Raw genomic sequence first — 19,025 nt, forward strand, 5'->3', positions numbered from 1 at the left:
CCTCTAGGATCAATCAGTTCCTCGGCCTTGTTTGGGTTCTGAGGCTGTTTGATCTTACGTCTGAGGGAAGTAGGGTGAATAGTTTAGCATTTTTCAAATGATGTGTGCTTAAAGCATCAAAGAACAACAATTATTTGAACATGTTGGACATATTTACATATAAACATTCTGAAGGAATGTAAGAACATCTGGAATAAAACATTCAACAGTGGGGGCTCATCCATAGGGGGCGCTAGGGTGCCACCCAACCGGCCTCTCAGGAAAAGGAAGAAGAAGAAAGGAGTCACAAAAAACATATAATATGAAATGAAACTAAAGAATCTATACATAATGCAGACTATAAGTGATGTGTTCAATGTAGTTAAAAATGTTCTAACATCTTGTGACGTATACCCTGTTCCTTTTCCGGTGCAACGATCTTCAGCATAGACCAACGCTATAACTGGCGCATGCCCTGGATATGTCGATGTCTCCAATACAAAAAATAGGAAAGCCTTTTGTCACAGAGGTTTGAGATCGACACCGGGCGGAGTCTCAGCTCAGAATGTTCTCCCAGAACCAGAAGCTCTCCACAGTTCACTTGTCCTTTTTTGTTTTGTTCTTTGTTTCAGAGCAGCTGAGAACACCTCATAGATTATTTTTATTATGAAGAACCGTAAAATGATGGAATGTGGCATCAGAGACTTGTAAACAAAGCCACGCTCATCATCCAGTCACATGATCCTAGTGTGTTTGCACCTGAACTGATCCACTCTGACCAGTACCTTCACTGACCTGTTGTTGGTAGCCGCTTCTTTAATTATTGCCTCCCTATGTTATTATTATTTCAATGTGGTTATTTCTTAATTGTTGTCATTATTTTCTTGCACCAAGTACCGCAGCACTTTGCTAATGCTGGGACTCTCACATATATGGCAATAAAACCCTTCTGATTCTAAACACTCCAGCAGGTAAAAAAGCACTAGACAGACAGGAATCACCTCAGTGTGACGTACCATCATAAGAATGGTCATTTGGTGTCTTCTGGTCAGATGTGTGACCAAGTCACTGCTTTGCAAGTCACAAGTAAGTCACAAGTCTTTCCAGTTAAGTCTCAAGTCAAGTCAAAGTCAAAGAAAATATAGTCCAAGTAGAGTTCAAAGTCAATGATGTGGAAGTCCAAGTCAAGTCCAAGTCCTTAACTTTGAATTTTCAAGTCATATTAAAGTCATCTGTCCAACTTAAATTTAATGACAATGATAATAAATAAATTCCAGAAATAAAGCTTCTTAAAGCTTCATTTATTTGCTCAAGCAAGCAGAAACTGAAAATGATTATAAACAAAGTGCTGCTGCATTTAGCAGTACAAGATCACACCCAGAACCAAGAATGATTTTTGTCCATGTCGTGCCACTTTTGTGCTAAAATATCAAATATGCTCATCATCAAGTCAACAGATGCAAGTCGATTCAAGTCGCAAGTCATTGGCGTTCAAGTCCAAGTCAAGTCGTAAGTCTTTATAGAGTTTATCAAGTCAAGCCAGAAGTCATTAAAATAATGACTCAAGTCCAAGTCATGTGACTCGAGTCCACACTCTGCTTCTGGTGGTATTATGTGGTTAGCGTATCCGTAAACAGACGGCATAAATGTACACAATCAAAAAAAATAATAAAAACATTTACCAGCTGCCACTGAAAGTGGGGTGAATAGTTCATAAGCATGTTCCATTTTTAAACATCAAATTACTAAATTTATCTGAACATGTTAGAAAGATTGACCTATAAACGTTCAGAAAGAGAGTAGAACATTTGGAACTAACTACCCAGTGTTTGATAAGGCATATCGTCCCTTTTGTTGGCTTTGGTGGCCATAAATGGCCCGTGCACCATAATTAGACATCCCCGTTCTAGATATTTAGATCCAGTTTTGTATTTTTAGAGTTGATTGTATTTCAGTTTTGTCATTTAAAGCTACATTTGGAACACTTGGGTAAATACACATTAACTGTCACTTCTCCACTATGCTGTGGGTGTTTATTGTGGTAAACATGGAGAGGGTTGGGTTCAAAGTTTCGTTCCCCGGACCCGCTGTAGCTGATCGTATCGCTTATGTCTCTCACTCCCGTTAACCGGGGGAAGCAGCGCCTCCCCGCCTGCTGCCCCATTGGTTAGCGCGCTTCTCGGCTCGCCTTCACACAGACTGTCTCCGATCCAGGGCGGGGCGGACTCTCCACCAAAGGCTACAACTGAACTTAACCCTGTCGCTGCATGGATCGGCGTGGAAATGCTCCGTCCGTGTAGGAGAGAGGATCCGGACCGGACAGCAGCTCTACCCCGGCTTCATCCTCTTCCTCTGCTGCTCTGGTGAACAGGAGCGGACCGACTGGATCCTGCGATCACATAAAAACCATCATCGGGCTGGAAAAGAAACGCGTTTTTATTGATCGGAACGTCTCTACTGGGATGATGTGACAAGCCAGAGACCTGCTGCCTGAGAGGGGAAGAAGCGTAACCTCAGAAACCGGATATAAGTGATTTACTCCTGGAGATCATCGGAGCGGCTCTTATTAAGGGTAAGTTGTGTCTTTTCATCGTGACTGCCGCCTCCCTCCGTCCTGTCGCCCATGCGGAAGGAGCGCGTCGTGATCGAGGAGGAAGCGGCTGTACGAGTAGGAGGACTTACCGGCCAATTAACCGGTCAGCACCGGAGGGACCGGGGCTTCGGGTGGCAGGAAGCGACCGGAACATCACGGAGGTGTCTGTACAGGACTTGTCATGGTTGTAGCGTGTAATTTAAACAGCTGTAGTTTAGGTCCACCTTAAGGCCCAACTGTGTGTATAAAAAGAGTTAAACGCGTCCATGCGCCTGTGGACTTAACGGGCTGTAAGGTGAGATGAATCACATCATTTATTTATTTATTTTTAAATAAAGACAGCCTTAATTCCAAAATTATACACACAAGGAACACTTTAGATTTATTCTGCGTTGAAAAGTCAAGGAACACATGATGTGGCGTTTCGTATGACCTCATTTATCTTTGTTCTTCCTCTTCCCGCTACTGCCCCTCTTCTTCTTGGTCATCATCAGCATCCTCTCTTGGTGTGAATCAGCTAATATCAGCGTCACAGAGCTCCTTCACACTCAAAGTGTCACATCTTTATTCAAACACGTGTTTAAATAAGAACAGACAATACCACTTCTTATTTTGAACATTTATGTTACACATTGCTCTTTTTTATTTGAATTTTTATTTTGCATTGTGTCTGAAAGTGACGTATGGCACAATCACCAAATTGGTCATTTTCCGGGAACGTTTAAAAACCTAAAAGTGATTCACCAGAAGTCAGATGTTCTGAGATGACCGCACAGGCGGCCCACACATTAACAAACAACAGCCTTGTTGACAAGTCCCACACATCGCTGCCCTACAATACCTGGACAGACCGAAGTGAAACTGTAGACATACTGTATTAGAAACTGCTGACTTATTTTGGCAGGCAGAACATGGGAGCACATGGCCTGGTTTGTGTGCCCAGTGTTCCTGAAACATTATCACATGGAGGATCATAGCTCGGGGTGATGTAATCACACCAATAAAGCAGACCCCTGGTGTGTGATAGTAGCGCTCATGCTCACTTACTGCATCTGCTCCAACTAGACCTCGGAGAGAATACCCCCAATAAGTGTGCTTTTATGTTTAGATGGATAATGTTAAGCTTGTGTGTGTGTCTCTGTGTGTGTGTGTGTGGGGGGGGGGGGGGGGGGGGCTGCTGCTGTTCACTGGGCCAGTCATTCCTGCATGACTCATGGCACGATGTGTGTCTGTCTGGCCAAGTGCACAGTCCTGTACAAATTCTTCATGGCGTTGCCTTCCAATAGACTACACTGCAGGATTTCATGCTCAGTGGTCAAGCTGTCAACTTTTGTTCATCTCTTATCTTCACTGGATATTTTTCATGCATGCAGAAGCATCCAGCACCTAAATCAGCAGATTTGTTTTGCAATCACTCAAATGTCTTGCATCTGCCTGACTGGGTGGTGCAGTTGTCTTTAAAATTGCGAAACAAATCTGAATTGAAGAATAACCCTTTAGAGGCCTGCTCGAGACTTGGGCGTCCCGTGTTAGACTCTTGGTCGTTGTCTTCAGTTAGCCTGGCCAGAACTCTCTGTGAGTTCTCAGTGAATGAGCGCCACGAGGCTGAACAGTTCCATGTGTGCAGAGCACATGATTGCCTATTTAACCTTAGGCTGTGTAACCCAAAAACACGTCGGCATCACGAGTTGAGAACTCCCTCGTTTAAAGCTTAAATCAGGCAGTCTGAAGCTTAGATTTATTTCTAACCAGCTGAAATTGATTCTTGGCTTTTAATTCAACATGACCTCTATAACACAGGCGTAATATGGTGGTTGTTTAGCTGCATGTAACAGCTTTCCCCTAAATTTTCAGCCTCCTAACCCAAAAATAACCCTGGCAGGGACATGTGACGCCAGCTATTGCTGACTGAAGCATAATCCTCAACAGTCTGTATTCTATTTTTTCCATTTATTACTTGATAATTATTGAAAAATATGTGAGCATTTGAATATTTTTACATTTAATTAGATCTGGAGATCGTCTCTTGACCCAGGGCCAACAGTGGGATCTCTGAAACCTCTCTTTTGTTTTTATTCAGACTGTTTTATGTTAGAAATGATCCCACTCATTTTTCCCTTTGATGTTTTTATTCTTTTTGACCACCCTTTGACCCCGTGTCTACACAGGGTTGCCGACAGCGATTATAAAAGCCGAATTACACGTTTAGATCGGACGTTCATTCATTTGTGATTTCTTGAAGAACCTGCTCCGCGTTGAAACAGCTACTGTACAGTTAATATTTGTTTCCTGGGTGGACTTCCAAACCTCTGCTGCAACAACTCCGCCTGGAGAAGTCAAACATGTTAACCAACTGGTTCATCCGCTTGAGAAACAATATGAATGCCTTCCTACTAAGTGAATCAGCTGATCTCACAATTGTGCTCCAACAGACTTGAGCTTGAAAAGCATGTCAGGTTTGTCTGATGGGAAGAAAGTTTCACCAAGCTCTTGCTGCTACTGCCTCTGCCTCTTTGATGTGGCTGTGATGTTAGCTAAGCTGTCAAAAAAGAACTGAGAGTTTTCTTCTTCCATCACAGGTCAAACGTTGAGGTGTTTGTGGAAAACTAGAAACGGGGTTTTGCCTCTTGTGTCTACTGCGTATAATGAAGTGGATGACATCTTTATATCGTAACTAACACACCACCTTGCAGAGATTAAATTGTGCAGGAAAATAGTTATAGAGATGCTTGTCCTAAGGCTGCAAATAGTGTGCGTGTGGTGCTGCTGCATAAAGTGTGTGCGCCGTCTTGTCAGAGCTTCACTGGTGCACCCATGCTGTGACACCTTTGGGAATGCGTGATGCAGTGGCAGCTATGACGATAAATTCAGTTGTGATGTAATGCTGTAATGCAGCAGCAGAGCTATTTCAGGGCTACATCTAAGCCTCCAAGGCTTCCGTCTGCCAGCATGCCACCCTGCCTTTCTCTCAGTCAGCACCTCATCTGTCAAGAACTGGACAACCAAATGTGAACCAGCATTTGCAGAATGTGCTGGCAGCCTTTGGGGTTCAGGTTTACACAAAAGGTGGCTGCAAATAAAATGCACTTTATTCTGGAAAGACGAGTTATTTATCTAGAGCCACGATTTGGCTGCAGTGTGGAGGAATGCATCTAATTTGGGATTGTTTGTTGCAGGGCGTTGTGCTGTCACTGACTCGGTGTCGGAGATGCAGCGTGCATTTCACCACGATGCCTTCATCGTAGACCTTCAATAGTGACTCTTTGACCTTTGATCTTCTCTGGAGTGTGAGGATCTCTCAGAAGTGGGGTCTGACAACACTGAAACAGAATTCTATACTGTAAAAAATGCAGAAATAATCATATATTTTAACCCTTGCCAGCTTCAAAACATGCACACAATTTAAATACAGCCATGCAAATGAGTTGTTATGAAATTATTTTCTTGCAGAATAATTTAATTTGGCACATTAATGATGCTGTCCAAGAGCCGGGCGCTTGAGCTGAGAAAATAAAAAGGTTCTTTCCTTTTAAAAGTTTATTTGCACACATGCTAATCTGATGTCTGTATTTAACCCATCTGTTAGTAATAAACACACACTACAAGTAATGTGCAATTAAGCACACACACACACACACACACACACACACACACACACACACACACACACACACACACACACACACACACACACACACACACACACACACACACACACACACACACACACACACACACACACACACACACACACACACACACACACACCAAAAGGCCTACATTTTTCTTGCCAGTCAGGGCAGAGAACCAAGCTGCTTTCCTGAGATTCATGGCCATAACTGCATGCAAGAAAATGCTCAGATAAAGGGAATTTGGAGCGTTTGTATCTTTTATTTACTGTTGCTGTAGCAGAAGTGTGTGCTCATTTTCCTTCAGCTCATTCCCAGTCAGGAGGACCACCCTAACTGATACAGTATCTCCGGCCTGATGCGACGAGGCTGAGTGCTGTTTTAAATAGGATAGCCCTGCCTTCTGGCCCACGCCTCTCCACCACCCCCTGCTACACCTCTATCTATGGAACAGTCACTTGTCACACTCAGAGGCTGTGGATCCTCTTTGTGTCCCTAAGTTGACCGTTCCCTGGATGACAGTGCACACAGCTTTATCTGGGGAGTTTCAGCAGCATCACTTCCACCAAATTCACTCCAGCTGCTTTCCCAGAAACAAGGGTGTGTGTTGGGCTTTTTTCTTTTTCTCATATTTCTTTCTAGTTGGTGCATAAAGGCTCTTTGCTGTACTGGGATTGTCTGGAATATGCGTGAGGTGCATCTTTTGAATAGTCGGTGTTTAATGCAAGTAGGTTGGGAATGTTTTTACAGTATCAGTCAGAGGAAGTGGTGTGGCATCCAGCCAGACTCTGTTTACACCTTGGAATGTACCGTAATTTCCGGACTATAGAGCACACCTCAATCTAAGCTGCACCAGCAAAAAAAAAAGTTTTTCTACACACACACACGCCACACTCGAATACAAGCCGCGGCGCAGCAGCCACATGCAGGTCTCTGGCGCACAGCGCATGTACGGCCATAACATGAGATAATTAGACAGAAAGACGCTACACGGAGGTTTTTCCTTGTTGTTTTAATTCAACAAAACGAATTTTAAACACGGGTGAACGTGCCTGCAAGTTTGGAATAGAAAACAGCGCTGAAAGTATTCATATGTCTGGATGGTTAAAAAATAAAAACAGAACTGACACGTTCGGTAATTTGCATGTTTAGAAGAAAAGAACAGCGCTGACACAGCATTAATAAGCCCTGGACGATTAGAAAATAAAAACTGCACACAAAACATGCCTGGTTAGTAAATAAAACACACTTGCCAACCAGAAAAAGTCATTCGCTCTCATCTTCCTCTTGCACACTAAAGCCATTAAAGTCCTCTTCTTCAGTGTCGGAGTTGAACAGCCTCAGAAGAGCTTCGTCACATACATTTTCTGTGGCGATGTCGGTGTCGCTGTCCGTGTTGCTGTCATCATCCCCGGGTGAAGCTGGCTTGAATGAGTTCTTCCAGCTGCCGTTTCCAGCGCCGAACCTTGGATTCATTCATGCCAAGCTTACGTGTGGCAGCACTGTTTCCCTCCTTTACTGCCAGATCGATGGTCTTCAACTTAAATGCGGCAACATAAGAACTCATACGTGTAGTTTCCAGGCAGTTTTCCTGGCAGGTGAAGGAAAATCTTCAGTAAAGCCGCACCTCATTATAAGCCGCATGGTTCAAAGCGTGGGAAAAAAGTAGCGGCTTATAGTCCGGAAAATACGGTACCTTACTCCCCAACTCTCAGCATGCTTTGTCTCGTTTGCTTCACAACTCTGTCTAGTTTATGCTTTTTTCCATCTGAAGTCACAAGAAGTGAAATAAAACTCATCGTTTATGTTGCACAATTGGTTACACCCGTTTGTATTGAAGGCATCTCTTTGGAAACCTATTGTGGTGGGGCATGCTTTCTCAGAAAACTGCAAAATCACAGATTTAAGTCAGTAGTTAAAGAAAGGAAACATGTTTCTTTCAAGAAATTTCCCTAAAAATGAAATCTGAAGCTATTTAACTTATTGGTTTTGAAGACACGTCACTTTTTGGGTATCTGTAGATAATTTTTTAGGCTTGCCATGTCTTGGACGACTGAGAATCTACTTGAAGGTTCACTTGTGTAATTATGTCTGCTCACAAACACACCGCCAGTGATTCAATTACAACATTTTCTGGGCTGTGGAGCCATAAATGTAGCATGGAGCCGTCCCAACATGTGTGCACTTTGACCTGAGGGAAAAACCGACTTCAGCTCCCTGGGGGGGAAGAGCCTGTGGATTTTCTTCTGTTACATCAGTTTTGAGTAGTTCTTCCTCTTACTGGGACGGTGACTCTCCCAAAGGGCCTGCCCTCGTCTTCCTGTTCTTTTGTCAAGAGTTTTCCACAGATCTGTTGTCCCTGGTGGATGACATCAGTCTTCCTTCTTCCTGAACCTTTATCTGGGGTTTACAACTCTCTGAACCCAGCTACAAAACGCCTCTTGGTTGTCCAGTAACGTCCTTAGAGTAATGTGTAATGCAGTGTCTGTCCAAAGCTGTTTGAGCCTTTGGGCAAGGATGATCAAACCATGTGTCTCTGCTGTAATATTACACATTTAGTGTTTGACTTTTATGCTGCTGAATCCACCACAAATACCTCTTTATCACTTGTTTTGACACAAAGAACCAAATCTCACCACATATTTTTCCCAATCATTGCTTAGTTTTTGCGTTTTGTGCCATGCTGCATGTTTTCTGCTCTTCTACTAAAGGTTGTTGTGAATTGAAGATGTCAGGAACTTCATCAGTCGCTCTCTGCATGGCCCGACCTAATCATTTTTCATTTAACAGTATTTGGCAGAGGCCATGTAGCGGCTGATTTGCATATGGCGGATCTGTGTGATCCCACCACATGCAGCAAGTGGAACGCTTTGAATATCAACATATCTGTCGCTCAAATCAACCCCAACCTGATGAAAACTTTGCAAGACTTATTTTAATAATGGCTCATTGCCTCTCTTGCTTTCTGCTTCACCCACACATTTTCCTGTACAGCTGATGGAAGAGATTCAAATACAGCTTCTTATAATTACCTCTCATTTGTATGTGGAGGCAGAATGATTTTCCCTCCCTCTAATCCAGAGGAGGGTCTGAAGATTAAACGGGTCTCTGCTAAAGTTATCGCTAAAATCAAATTTAATCCTCCTACCTGCAGAGAATTACGTTTGTGCTTTTATTACTCACTAAAGCTCTGCAAGAAATGATTTAGAAGGTGCTTTGGTCTCAGTGGAAGTAGCTGCTGTTTGCAGATTATGCACAAATCCACATCTGTGCTCTCATAGACAGATGTGCCCTGCACACACCTCGCAGGCCACATGTGCACATCTGTTCATTTGTAATGATCAAGTTTGTGCTGCCCTTAAGGCCCTTCATTAGGGGTTAAAATCATTTTAGAGTTAAAAGTGATAACAAGCTGTTTAGATTTATAAGTTTTAATTATGAAATACTAGAGATTTCAATATCCTCGTTGAAATTCAGTCAACTAATAATTTTCTTTTAAAACTTGCAAAAAATCATTTTTTTTCTGCTTTGAGTTTAATAGCTTTAGGCTTTAGAAAGCGTTTAAAGCTGCTTTAAAGACAAAGAGGTTAAACATTATCACAACCCTGCCAAAAAGATTGAGTCAACCCATGAAAGTTCATTTAATTGAAGAACAGAACCACAGAGCGTATTAATGGATTAGTCAGACATTTAATGATTAAAATATCTAACAATTATAACCCTGGGTTTGTGATCCGTGAATGTAAAAATGTTTTATTGGCAAAGCTTGTCTGTTTCTGTCACCTCAACGTGGTTTCTGGCTCCAGGCCAGACGTCAGCATTTCTCATAAACTATGGATTTCAATGACATTTCAGAAGGTTATTATTGGATGTACGTGTACAACTGGTTATTGTTCAGAGTCAGTCCGGCTCTGGAAGAGGAAGAAGAAACGATCTTCTATATTGTGCCTCTCAAGATAAAAATCACAAGATTTGTTAGGAGACAAAAATGTAAAATATACAGTGGGGCAAAAAAGTATTTAGTCAGCCACCGATTGTGCAAGTTCTCCCGCTTAAAATGATGACAGAGGTCAGTAACTTTCATCATAGGTACACTTCAACTGTGAGAGACAGAATGTGACAAAAAAATCCATGAATTCACATGGCAGGATTTTTAAAGAATTTATTTGTAAATCAGGGTGGAAAATAAGTATTTGGTCAATAACAAATGCAACTCAATACTTTGTAACATAACCTTTGTTGGCAATAACAGAGGTCAAACGATTACTATAAGTCTTTACCAGGTTTGCACACACAGTAGCTGGTATTTTGGCCCATTCCTCCATGCAGATCTTCTCGAGAGCAGTGATGTTTTGGGGCTGTCGCCGAGCAACACGGACTTTCAACTCCCTCCACAGATTTTCTATGGGGTTGAGGTCTGGAGACTGGCTAGGCCACTCCAGGACTTTCAAATGCTTCTTACGGAGCCACTCCTTTGTTGCCCGGGCGGTGTGTTTGGGATCATTGTCGTGTTGGAAGACCCAGCCACGTTTCATCTTCAAAGCTCTCACTGATGGAAGGAGGTTTTGGCTCAAAATCTCACGATACATGGCCCCATTCATTCTGTCCTTAACACGGATCAGTCGTCCTGTCCCCTTAGCAGAAAAACAGCCCCAAAGCATGATGTTCCCACCCCCATGCTTCACAGTAGGTATGGTGTTCTTGGGATGCAACTCAGTATTCTTCTTCCTCCAAACATGACGATTTGAGTTTACACCAAAAAGTTCTACTTTGGTTTCATCTGACCACATGACATTCTCCCAATCCTCCTCTGTATCATCCATGTGCTCTCTGGCAAACTTCAGACGGGCCTGGACATGCACTGGCTTCAGCAGCGGAACACGTCTGGCACTGCAGGATTTGATTCCCTGCCGTTGTAGTGTGTTACTGATGGTGACCTTTGTTACTGTGGTCCCAGCTCTCTGCAGGTCATTCACCAGGTCCCCCCCGTGTGGTTCTGGGATTCTTGCTCACCGTTCTCATGATCATTTTGACCCCACGGGATGAGATCTTGCATGGAGCCCCAGATCGAGGGAGATTATCAGTGGTCTTGTATGTCTTCCATTTTCTGATACTTGCTCCCACAGTTGATTTTTTCACACCAAGCTGCTTGCCTATTGTAGATTCACTCTTCCCAGTCTGGTGCAGGTCTACAATTCTTTTCCTGGTGTCCTTCGAAAGCTCTTTGGTCTTGGCCATAGTGGAGTTTGGAGTCTGGGTGTTTGAGGCTGTGGACAGGTGTCTTTTATACAGACAATGTGTTCAAACAGGTGCCATTAATACAGGTAACGAGTGGAGGACAGAAAAGCTTCTTAAAGAAGACGTTACAGGTCTGTGAGAGCCAGAGATTTTCCTTGTTTGAAGTGACCAAATACTTATTTTCCACCCTGATTTACAAATACATTCTTTAAAAATCCTACCATGTGAATTCATGGATTTTTTTTCCACATTCTGTCTCTCACAGTTGAAGTGCACCTATGATGAAAATTACTGACCTCTGTCATCATTTTAAGTGGGAGAACTTGCACAATTGGTGGCTGACTAAATACTTTTTTACCCCACTGTAGAAAATAACGAGATTAAAAAATGATTGAAAATATCATAAAATTGGGAGAAGGAAAAAAATTGATTAAAAATGTGAGGAAGCAATCAGTGGATCCTGGGAAAGGCAGAATTTGTAGGAGGATCTGAATGAGGAGAAGGTAGTGATGAAGCATCAGTTGACAATCACACCAAAGCCTGAACAGGTGAGTCTTCAACTGCTTTTTAAAGGAGACCACTGAGCCCACTGATCTCAGGCTAAGGGGGAGAGAGTTCCAGAGTCTGGGGGCCACAGCAGCAAATGATCTGGATCTTGAAATGAACCCTGAAGTTGACTGGCAGCCAGTGAAGCTGGAGGAGAAGCGGGGTGATGTGGGTGTGTTTGGAGGACTTGGTCAGAAGCCGAGCACAGGCATTCTGACCCACCTGTAGACGGTTCAGGGAGGTTCTGCTCAGACACGTGAAAAGAGAGTTACAGTAGTCTAAGCGTGAGGAGATGAAGGTGTGGAGAACTGTCTCAAGTTCAGAGCGGGACAGAATGGGACTCAGCTTAGCAATGTTCCTGAGATGGAAGAAGGAAGAGCGAACAAGAGAACTGACATGAGAATCCAGGGTAGAGCCCTGCACGGGCCTAAAATCTGAGCCCGTGTCCGGCCCGGCCCGAGGGGGTGGAGCCCCAGCCCGACCCGGTCCGAAAAGGTTTTCAGGATTCTCTGGCCCGACCCGAGCCCGACTTTTTTTTAACAACTAAATGAAAACAAAGTGCGTCAATCCTGACCAATGTGTTAAAAGACGTGCAGGATCCGATCAATTTGTTTTTCCCTCGTTTACCGTCACGGAGATAACGGCGCACTGGCTCTGGTGGTAATCAAGTTAAATTTGATCTCTTTCCAACAATTTTCACAAGAAAACAAAACAGTCAAAAGCAGGGCTTCTGTTGACTGGATAGTTCCCGTATTTGACCGTTTATTTTGACAGAGAAAGAATAGAAAGAATTACCCCGACGCATGCAGACGAACTGACATTTTATTCGTTACACACATCGCAGATGTAGCTAAATCACCCAAGAAAAGATTTCCTTCTGAACATCTGAGCTGGACACTGCTCAGCGCAGCTCGCTGTCAGCGCATATGTGCACAGCGAGCTGAAGTTGTGGAGATTGGCTTGGAGCGCGTCGCAGAACCAGAGCGCATGTGGGAAGGTTCCTCCCACTGAAGTGAGTGTTTTCCAAACCCTGTCTCTCAGAGAGACTTGTCACTTAGAAAATGTTCCCTGATTGTGAAACTTTAGCTGAATAGTGCTTGTTCCTGTCTCCAATGTGGCGTCACATCCTGGAGCCGTCTGAGGAGAATCCCAGAATCTCGTCAGCTCAGAAAGCGCCTATGATTACGCACAAGCGTGACCCATCAACCCGGTCTCACAGTAAGACCGGGTTGGGCCTGTTCAGGTTTACGCAGACAATCTTTACATAGAATTGACTTACAGATATAAAATTAATTCAGTAAAATATAAAGCATTTTATTTAAATATCCATTCATTATTTTACAAGCACAGAGAGCCGCATCAGATGGATGGAAGAGCCGCGGGTTGTGACATGTTTTCTCCAGGACCAGACAGGACGCAAACTCGATACATCTCTTTTATTGTGAGGTAATAATTTCTCCGAGTTTTGCGGTTGCGGGCGGGAGTAGACATGCACGCTACGGGTGCGGGCGGGAGTGTAACACACACGTTGCAGTTTCAGGTGGTAATGGTCAGAAATTCAGCGAGAGCGGGCAGGAGCGGGATGAAGAAAACAGTCCCGCGCAGGGCTCTGCTGCTGCGTTTGTGTTTCAATTTTTTTAATGAATTCGATTAAAAATAAAGGCGCCCGGCCCGTGTCCGAGGTAATTACACAGTCGTTGGCCCGAAGCCCGACCCGAGGGCCTAGGGCTTCAGTGCAGGGCTCTAATCCAGGGTGAGAGCTGGGTCAAAGGTCACGCCAAGATTCCTGACAGAGGTTTTGGTGTGAGAAGCAAGCTGACTAAGAGAGTCTCTGACTTTGGGAACCAGCTTGTCTGGGGCACAGATGAGGATCTCAGTCTTATCTTCATTCAGCTGTAGAAAGCTCCCAGCCATCCAGGTTTTGATAGAGTCTAAGCAGGTGTGTAACAGCTGCAGCTTAGACATCTCATGGGGCTTAAAGGAGATGTACAGTTGGATGTCATCTGCATAAAGATGGTAGGAGATTCCTCTGAAGGAGCTCAGGATGTGCTGAAGAGGAAACAGATAGAGGAGGAAGAGTAGATGGCTACTATGCTTCTAACACGTCTACAGGCCTAGAGCTAACTCCACACAATCTGAATTCTGAGACACAATGTTGTTTTAAAGATTTGACCAAATGAACTAAACCTTTGTCAACCATCAATAACTGTAGTTTAAAATGGCCAAGAAGGTAGTGGGCAATTACTGTAGGGATTGTTGGTCAGTGTTGTGTTTAATCAGTAGTAAGGTTGTTTTGCATCTCAGCTACTTTCATATTGTTCCTTTTTCTGATTGACACAAATTCCTCCTTTACATCCTTGCAGAGATATTTAGCAGCACTTGTTGACCTGGCCGGCTGATGGCTGTTAGGCGTTATTAAGTGAAAGGATAAAAACATGTTTTCGTTACTTGTTCTGTACCGACTTCTCTTTAAAACAGCTGGATCTCGGCTGAGTGTGAATGGGCTTTAGTTTTCACACAACCTTCTGTTCCGATCCGCTTTTTGACAACTCCTCTACAACACAGTTTGACTTTGAAAAGTTCAGAATCGTCTGAGCTTTGGCGACATCTTTACTCTTGCCCACATCCATGCTAATGTGGCTAATTCTCATTCTCCCACCACTACAGGCCACACTTCAGCAGCTGGTTTAAACGGACATGTCAGCTTGAATCTACGGAGGAGGAGCGTGCAGCAGGCCTGCGGAGGATGAGACTTTATTTTTGCTCTTCGGTCACGTACACCTCATCATGGCCAGAGATGGGATGTGTATGTTTACGTGTGCCGTGTGGATGTGTTCCTGTGCATGTGAACAGACACATGTTGTTTCCGTGGTTGTGAGGGCTGGAGACCAAGAATGCTGCTGGTCTGCAGCGTGTTTCCTGCCTTCATTTACACATCGCCCCACCTCTGATCTGCATTTCCTTCCTTCCAGTGCTCCCCATTTACACAAGCAGCAACCGAACCACTACATGGTCTCACACAGAGGATGTGACATGATCTGATGGGGGTCCTTTGTGAACTATTTTTAATCATTTTGACTGACTTGAGAGGTTGTAGTATTTAAAGACTTGATGGAAAAGTCTCTGTCCTCACCCATCCCTCACCCATCCCTCACACACCCAGATGACGTCTCTGCTAAACCTAGATTAAATGAACTCTCATCCTGAGAAATGTTCTCAGCTGGGAATTTGCTTAGTCCACCTTTTCCATTGATGAGGGAATGAAAACTTGATCCTGCTCTTGCTTATTTTTTTGTGACTATGATCAGATTGCACAAAGACCCTTGTTCAGCCCCGTCCACACTAGCCAATACAATGAAGCCTTTTGTGAGCTTGATTCAGGCTGATATCATGCTGGAAACTATTTAGATGGGGTCACATGTTGTCAAGGCATGCTCTCTTAGAGATTCTCCTCTTACTCACTTAACAACAGAATGTCAGACCTTCTGTGGACAAACGGTTACTTGTGTAACGTATGGATGCATTTGGGAAAACCAAGATTTGCAAACAGCATGACTTGCTTGGATACAGTGGATTGTTTTATGCATCCTATTATTTCATACACCTATTTTTATAATCTCCACCTCTTTAACAGGATTAGTGCGTTCCATGAAAAACCTGCTAACCCTAGAGGGAACTGTTCAGTTCAGGTCACGAGTCTGGACTTCTGGTCCTCAAGGGCTGCAATCCAGCACATTTTAGATGTTTCCCTGCTCCAACACCCCTAAATCAATGACTGAATCGCCCGTTCAGCCTGTTAATAACCGGCTGATTAGAATCAGGTGTGTTTAAGCAGGGAAACAAATAAAACATGCAGATTTGTATTCCTCAGGGGCCCTTCTTTAATACCCCTACACACACACACACACACACACACACACACACACACACACACACACACACACACACACACACACGTATAGTTTTTAATCACTAGCAATGAAGAGTTAACATTAGAGGCAAGGTTTGGATACTGTAGGTTTAGTGGGAATGATAACATATCATTGATCTTCTAATGATGGTAACAAAAATGTGATCTTCTTAAATTTCCCCTTTTCTGAAATATGATAAGCCTCGAAATCTTTTATGTAATATCTTACTTGAACGTTGCTGCAAAAACTGCTCAGATTTATGAGGGCCACACCAAATAGTTAATCTCCTGTGAAAAAAAAGAATAAATAGACACAGATGCTCCGTTACACTTTGAACATCTTTTTATCATCAGATCAGGTCCTTGACAGCCTCACACGCTTGTCGAATTTCATTAACCTCTCTTAAGCCATAATTTGTCCGTGCTGGCATCTATGCTACAGTGTGAAGTTACACAGCGAGTCTTGGAAGCAGCTGGATTTCCCCACCCTTGCAAGAAGCAGTTGGAGATTTAGTAAGTTGATGATAAGCCTGTATGGTAAACAAACACGTCCCACATTCAGCAGCTGGCATCTAAAACAAACTTTTTCCCAGACTCTTTTGCACTGAACTGGTTAAACTGTGTGGTGGATCTAACAGCCACGGTTTGTCGTCTTGGCCTGTGTGGATTATATATATATATATATATATATATATATATATATATATATATATATATATCATGGTGAGGGAGTCTCTGCTGTCATCTGCTTCCTGAAGATTAGAGACACCAACACAGCTCTACACCAAGATATAATACAGATGTATTATTTTTCCAGCATAGTCTTCACTAGCTTGAGTAGTGAGCTGAAACACGATTGCTGCTCTGAAAAAGAAATGCTTTGGCTAAGTACCATGTGCAGCTACCTGTACATACACAGTAGCCCCAGTAAGATGCACGCTGTAAATAATTTACCTGTGCAGAATGATTAAATAATTCAAGTGCTGAATTAGCTACATGTGTAAAACTATGTTTTCCTCACAGTAAAAGAAAGGCAGAAAAGTTAGAGCTAAGCCAAGGGAAGGAACAGCTAATGTAATATCTGTCAGTAAATATGATGAAGGTAAAGTATTTTCCGCGGCTGTTTCTGTGTGGTATAGCCAGCCGCACCGCTCCTTCATATTGATTTCCTGTGCAGGATATTACTGCACAGTCCAGGTCCCGTTCTGATAAAATAATATAAGACACATTTTCTAGCTACTGTATTTGCCTAGAAGTGTGTGATGGGGAGGGGAAGGGATGCACGACTGCAAACCCAGATGGTGTTTGTTTCGTTTTCAGAGATCAGGAGACGTATTCAGTTCCATAACACTGGCTTCGTGAGCACAGTCTTCGGGAGGTGTGGTGGTATTTTTGTCAGAAAACAGCCCCCAATTGGAAAGAGCCGATGCAATGAGGCTGTGTTTTTATGATGGGTTCGCTTTCATCGGAACGTGCCTCTCAGTTCTATAAATAAACCTCATGCTGCTGGTGAGTAGCCATTTATGTTTATGTCAGCCGTTCGTATTCCTGGCTCTTAGTAAACACAGGTGTGATTGCGAGTGAAGCTGGCGTGCGACTTCATTCAAATGTGACAAAATCTGAACCGCTGCAGCTTTATGGTTACGTCAGCATTGTTAAAATATTCTAGAAGTTAAAGATCTGTGGCAAACACACACGAGGAAAGTATGAGCTGGTATGGGCTCGTCGTCCAGGTCCACTGTCCACCTCACCAGTCGGCAGCTCCACCCGCCCATCCCCTTGGCTTGCTGTGACACTTGATCTCAGGGTCAGCTGCAACGGGGGTATTTCTGCTGTCTCTGTGTACTTTTTTAATGCCGTAAAAGCTGGTTTGGTGTGACAGACTGTCACATGTCTCAAGGGTCAATCCAGATGACTGCTGCTTTTCCTGGTGCTCAGTTTCACTTCACTTTAAGGCTCTCACGCACTTTTTCCCTTCTGGGCTTGATAAACACACATTACAGTTCTTGACATGAAGTGACTGATTTAATAGCAAGGTGAAATATTAGTGATGAAGTTAAATTAATAATCCTAATTTAATGTGCCGAAGTGCATCAGCACTCTGTCTGTGCAGTTCTTGGTTTCAGTTTTGCTCGCTGAAATAAAATATCTGTCACTTTGTAATTTTGTTCATTATTGATTTGTAGAAATAAATAAAGATCAAAGGCCTTCTACTGGAGTTAGGTACTCCTCAGACATAAGGACCTTTGTAATTTTACACCACTGTGTTTGATTATGAAGTCAAATGTTTATAGTCATCAATTTAAATATAAAGGGGAGTTTCAATGAGAAACGTATACTCATCCTTTTTTAAATATGTTTAGGCACACATGCTGAATGTGAAAACGGTGTTCTACCCCTATCTCCTGCATTAGTCGTGTGGGAAACGCTCAGGTCAGAAAAAGCAAAACAACTCTTTACCCCCTTCCACGCTGGGGCTGGCTCCACTATGGCGTTTAAAGCGTGCCACAACCCGTGCACGCGCATTGGGTCCACAGCGCGCGTGTGAACGGGACTCGCGAGCGGAAATATACATGGCGAGAGGTCATTTGTGCACTGAGAGGGAGCAAACTGTGTCTGTGAGCGCACAAGGATGTGCACAAGTGTAATTGTAAGTGTAAAATGTAATTTTATATGGTTAAAACCATCTAGCTTATGTGCACTTTTTAAAACACTGCCCAGCAAACATTTGGACGTTTAATGACAGTTGAACGGTCACAACTGTAAAATACCTGAAATTAAGAAAAATTAGCATGACATCTACTGCATTTTCCTTGCCCGGACTCGAACCTGGATCCTCCGGGGCGAGAGTCACCCACTCCCCCAGGTGAGCTATGCCAGCAACTACTGAATATCAGACTTTTTTATATAGATAGAGGGTAAAGTGCGGGGTAAACTAACCAATCAGAGGACAGAGAAGATCTGCCACAGGCCACGCCTCCAGAGTGCCAAAAGCCCTTACAGCCGAGCGAGCAGGAGTCAGAAACCGAGCGCGCAGAGAGGCTGCCGAGCGCGCACAGAGGCTGCCGCGCGCGCACGTTTTCCTCTGCCGTGTGCTCGTTGACAACGCTCGCACGCAGGTTTGTCACTT

General features: G+C 43.5%; 1 protein-coding gene across 4 annotated transcripts in view; it reads left to right on the plus strand.

The window, feature by feature from the left end:
• Window positions 1-1,589: 1,589 nt before the first annotated feature.
• Window positions 1,590-19,025, plus strand: part of rhbdf1a (rhomboid 5 homolog 1a (Drosophila)) — a 41,549-nt gene continuing 24,113 nt past the window's right edge. For 3 of the 4 annotated variants that reach the window (XM_015948567.3, XM_015948569.3, XM_015948570.3), the window contains exon 1: window positions 1,590-2,551. The gene's annotated coding sequence lies outside the window, so the exon portion shown is untranslated. Of the gene's footprint in view, window positions 2,552-16,632; window positions 17,405-19,025 lie in introns of those variants that run through there. The other variant, XM_015948568.3, reaches the window with a different exon arrangement.

Source organism: Nothobranchius furzeri, chromosome 5 (genome assembly GCF_043380555.1).
Source record: "Nothobranchius furzeri strain GRZ-AD chromosome 5, NfurGRZ-RIMD1, whole genome shotgun sequence".
NCBI classification, from domain to species: Eukaryota; Metazoa; Chordata; class Actinopteri; order Cyprinodontiformes; family Nothobranchiidae; genus Nothobranchius; species Nothobranchius furzeri.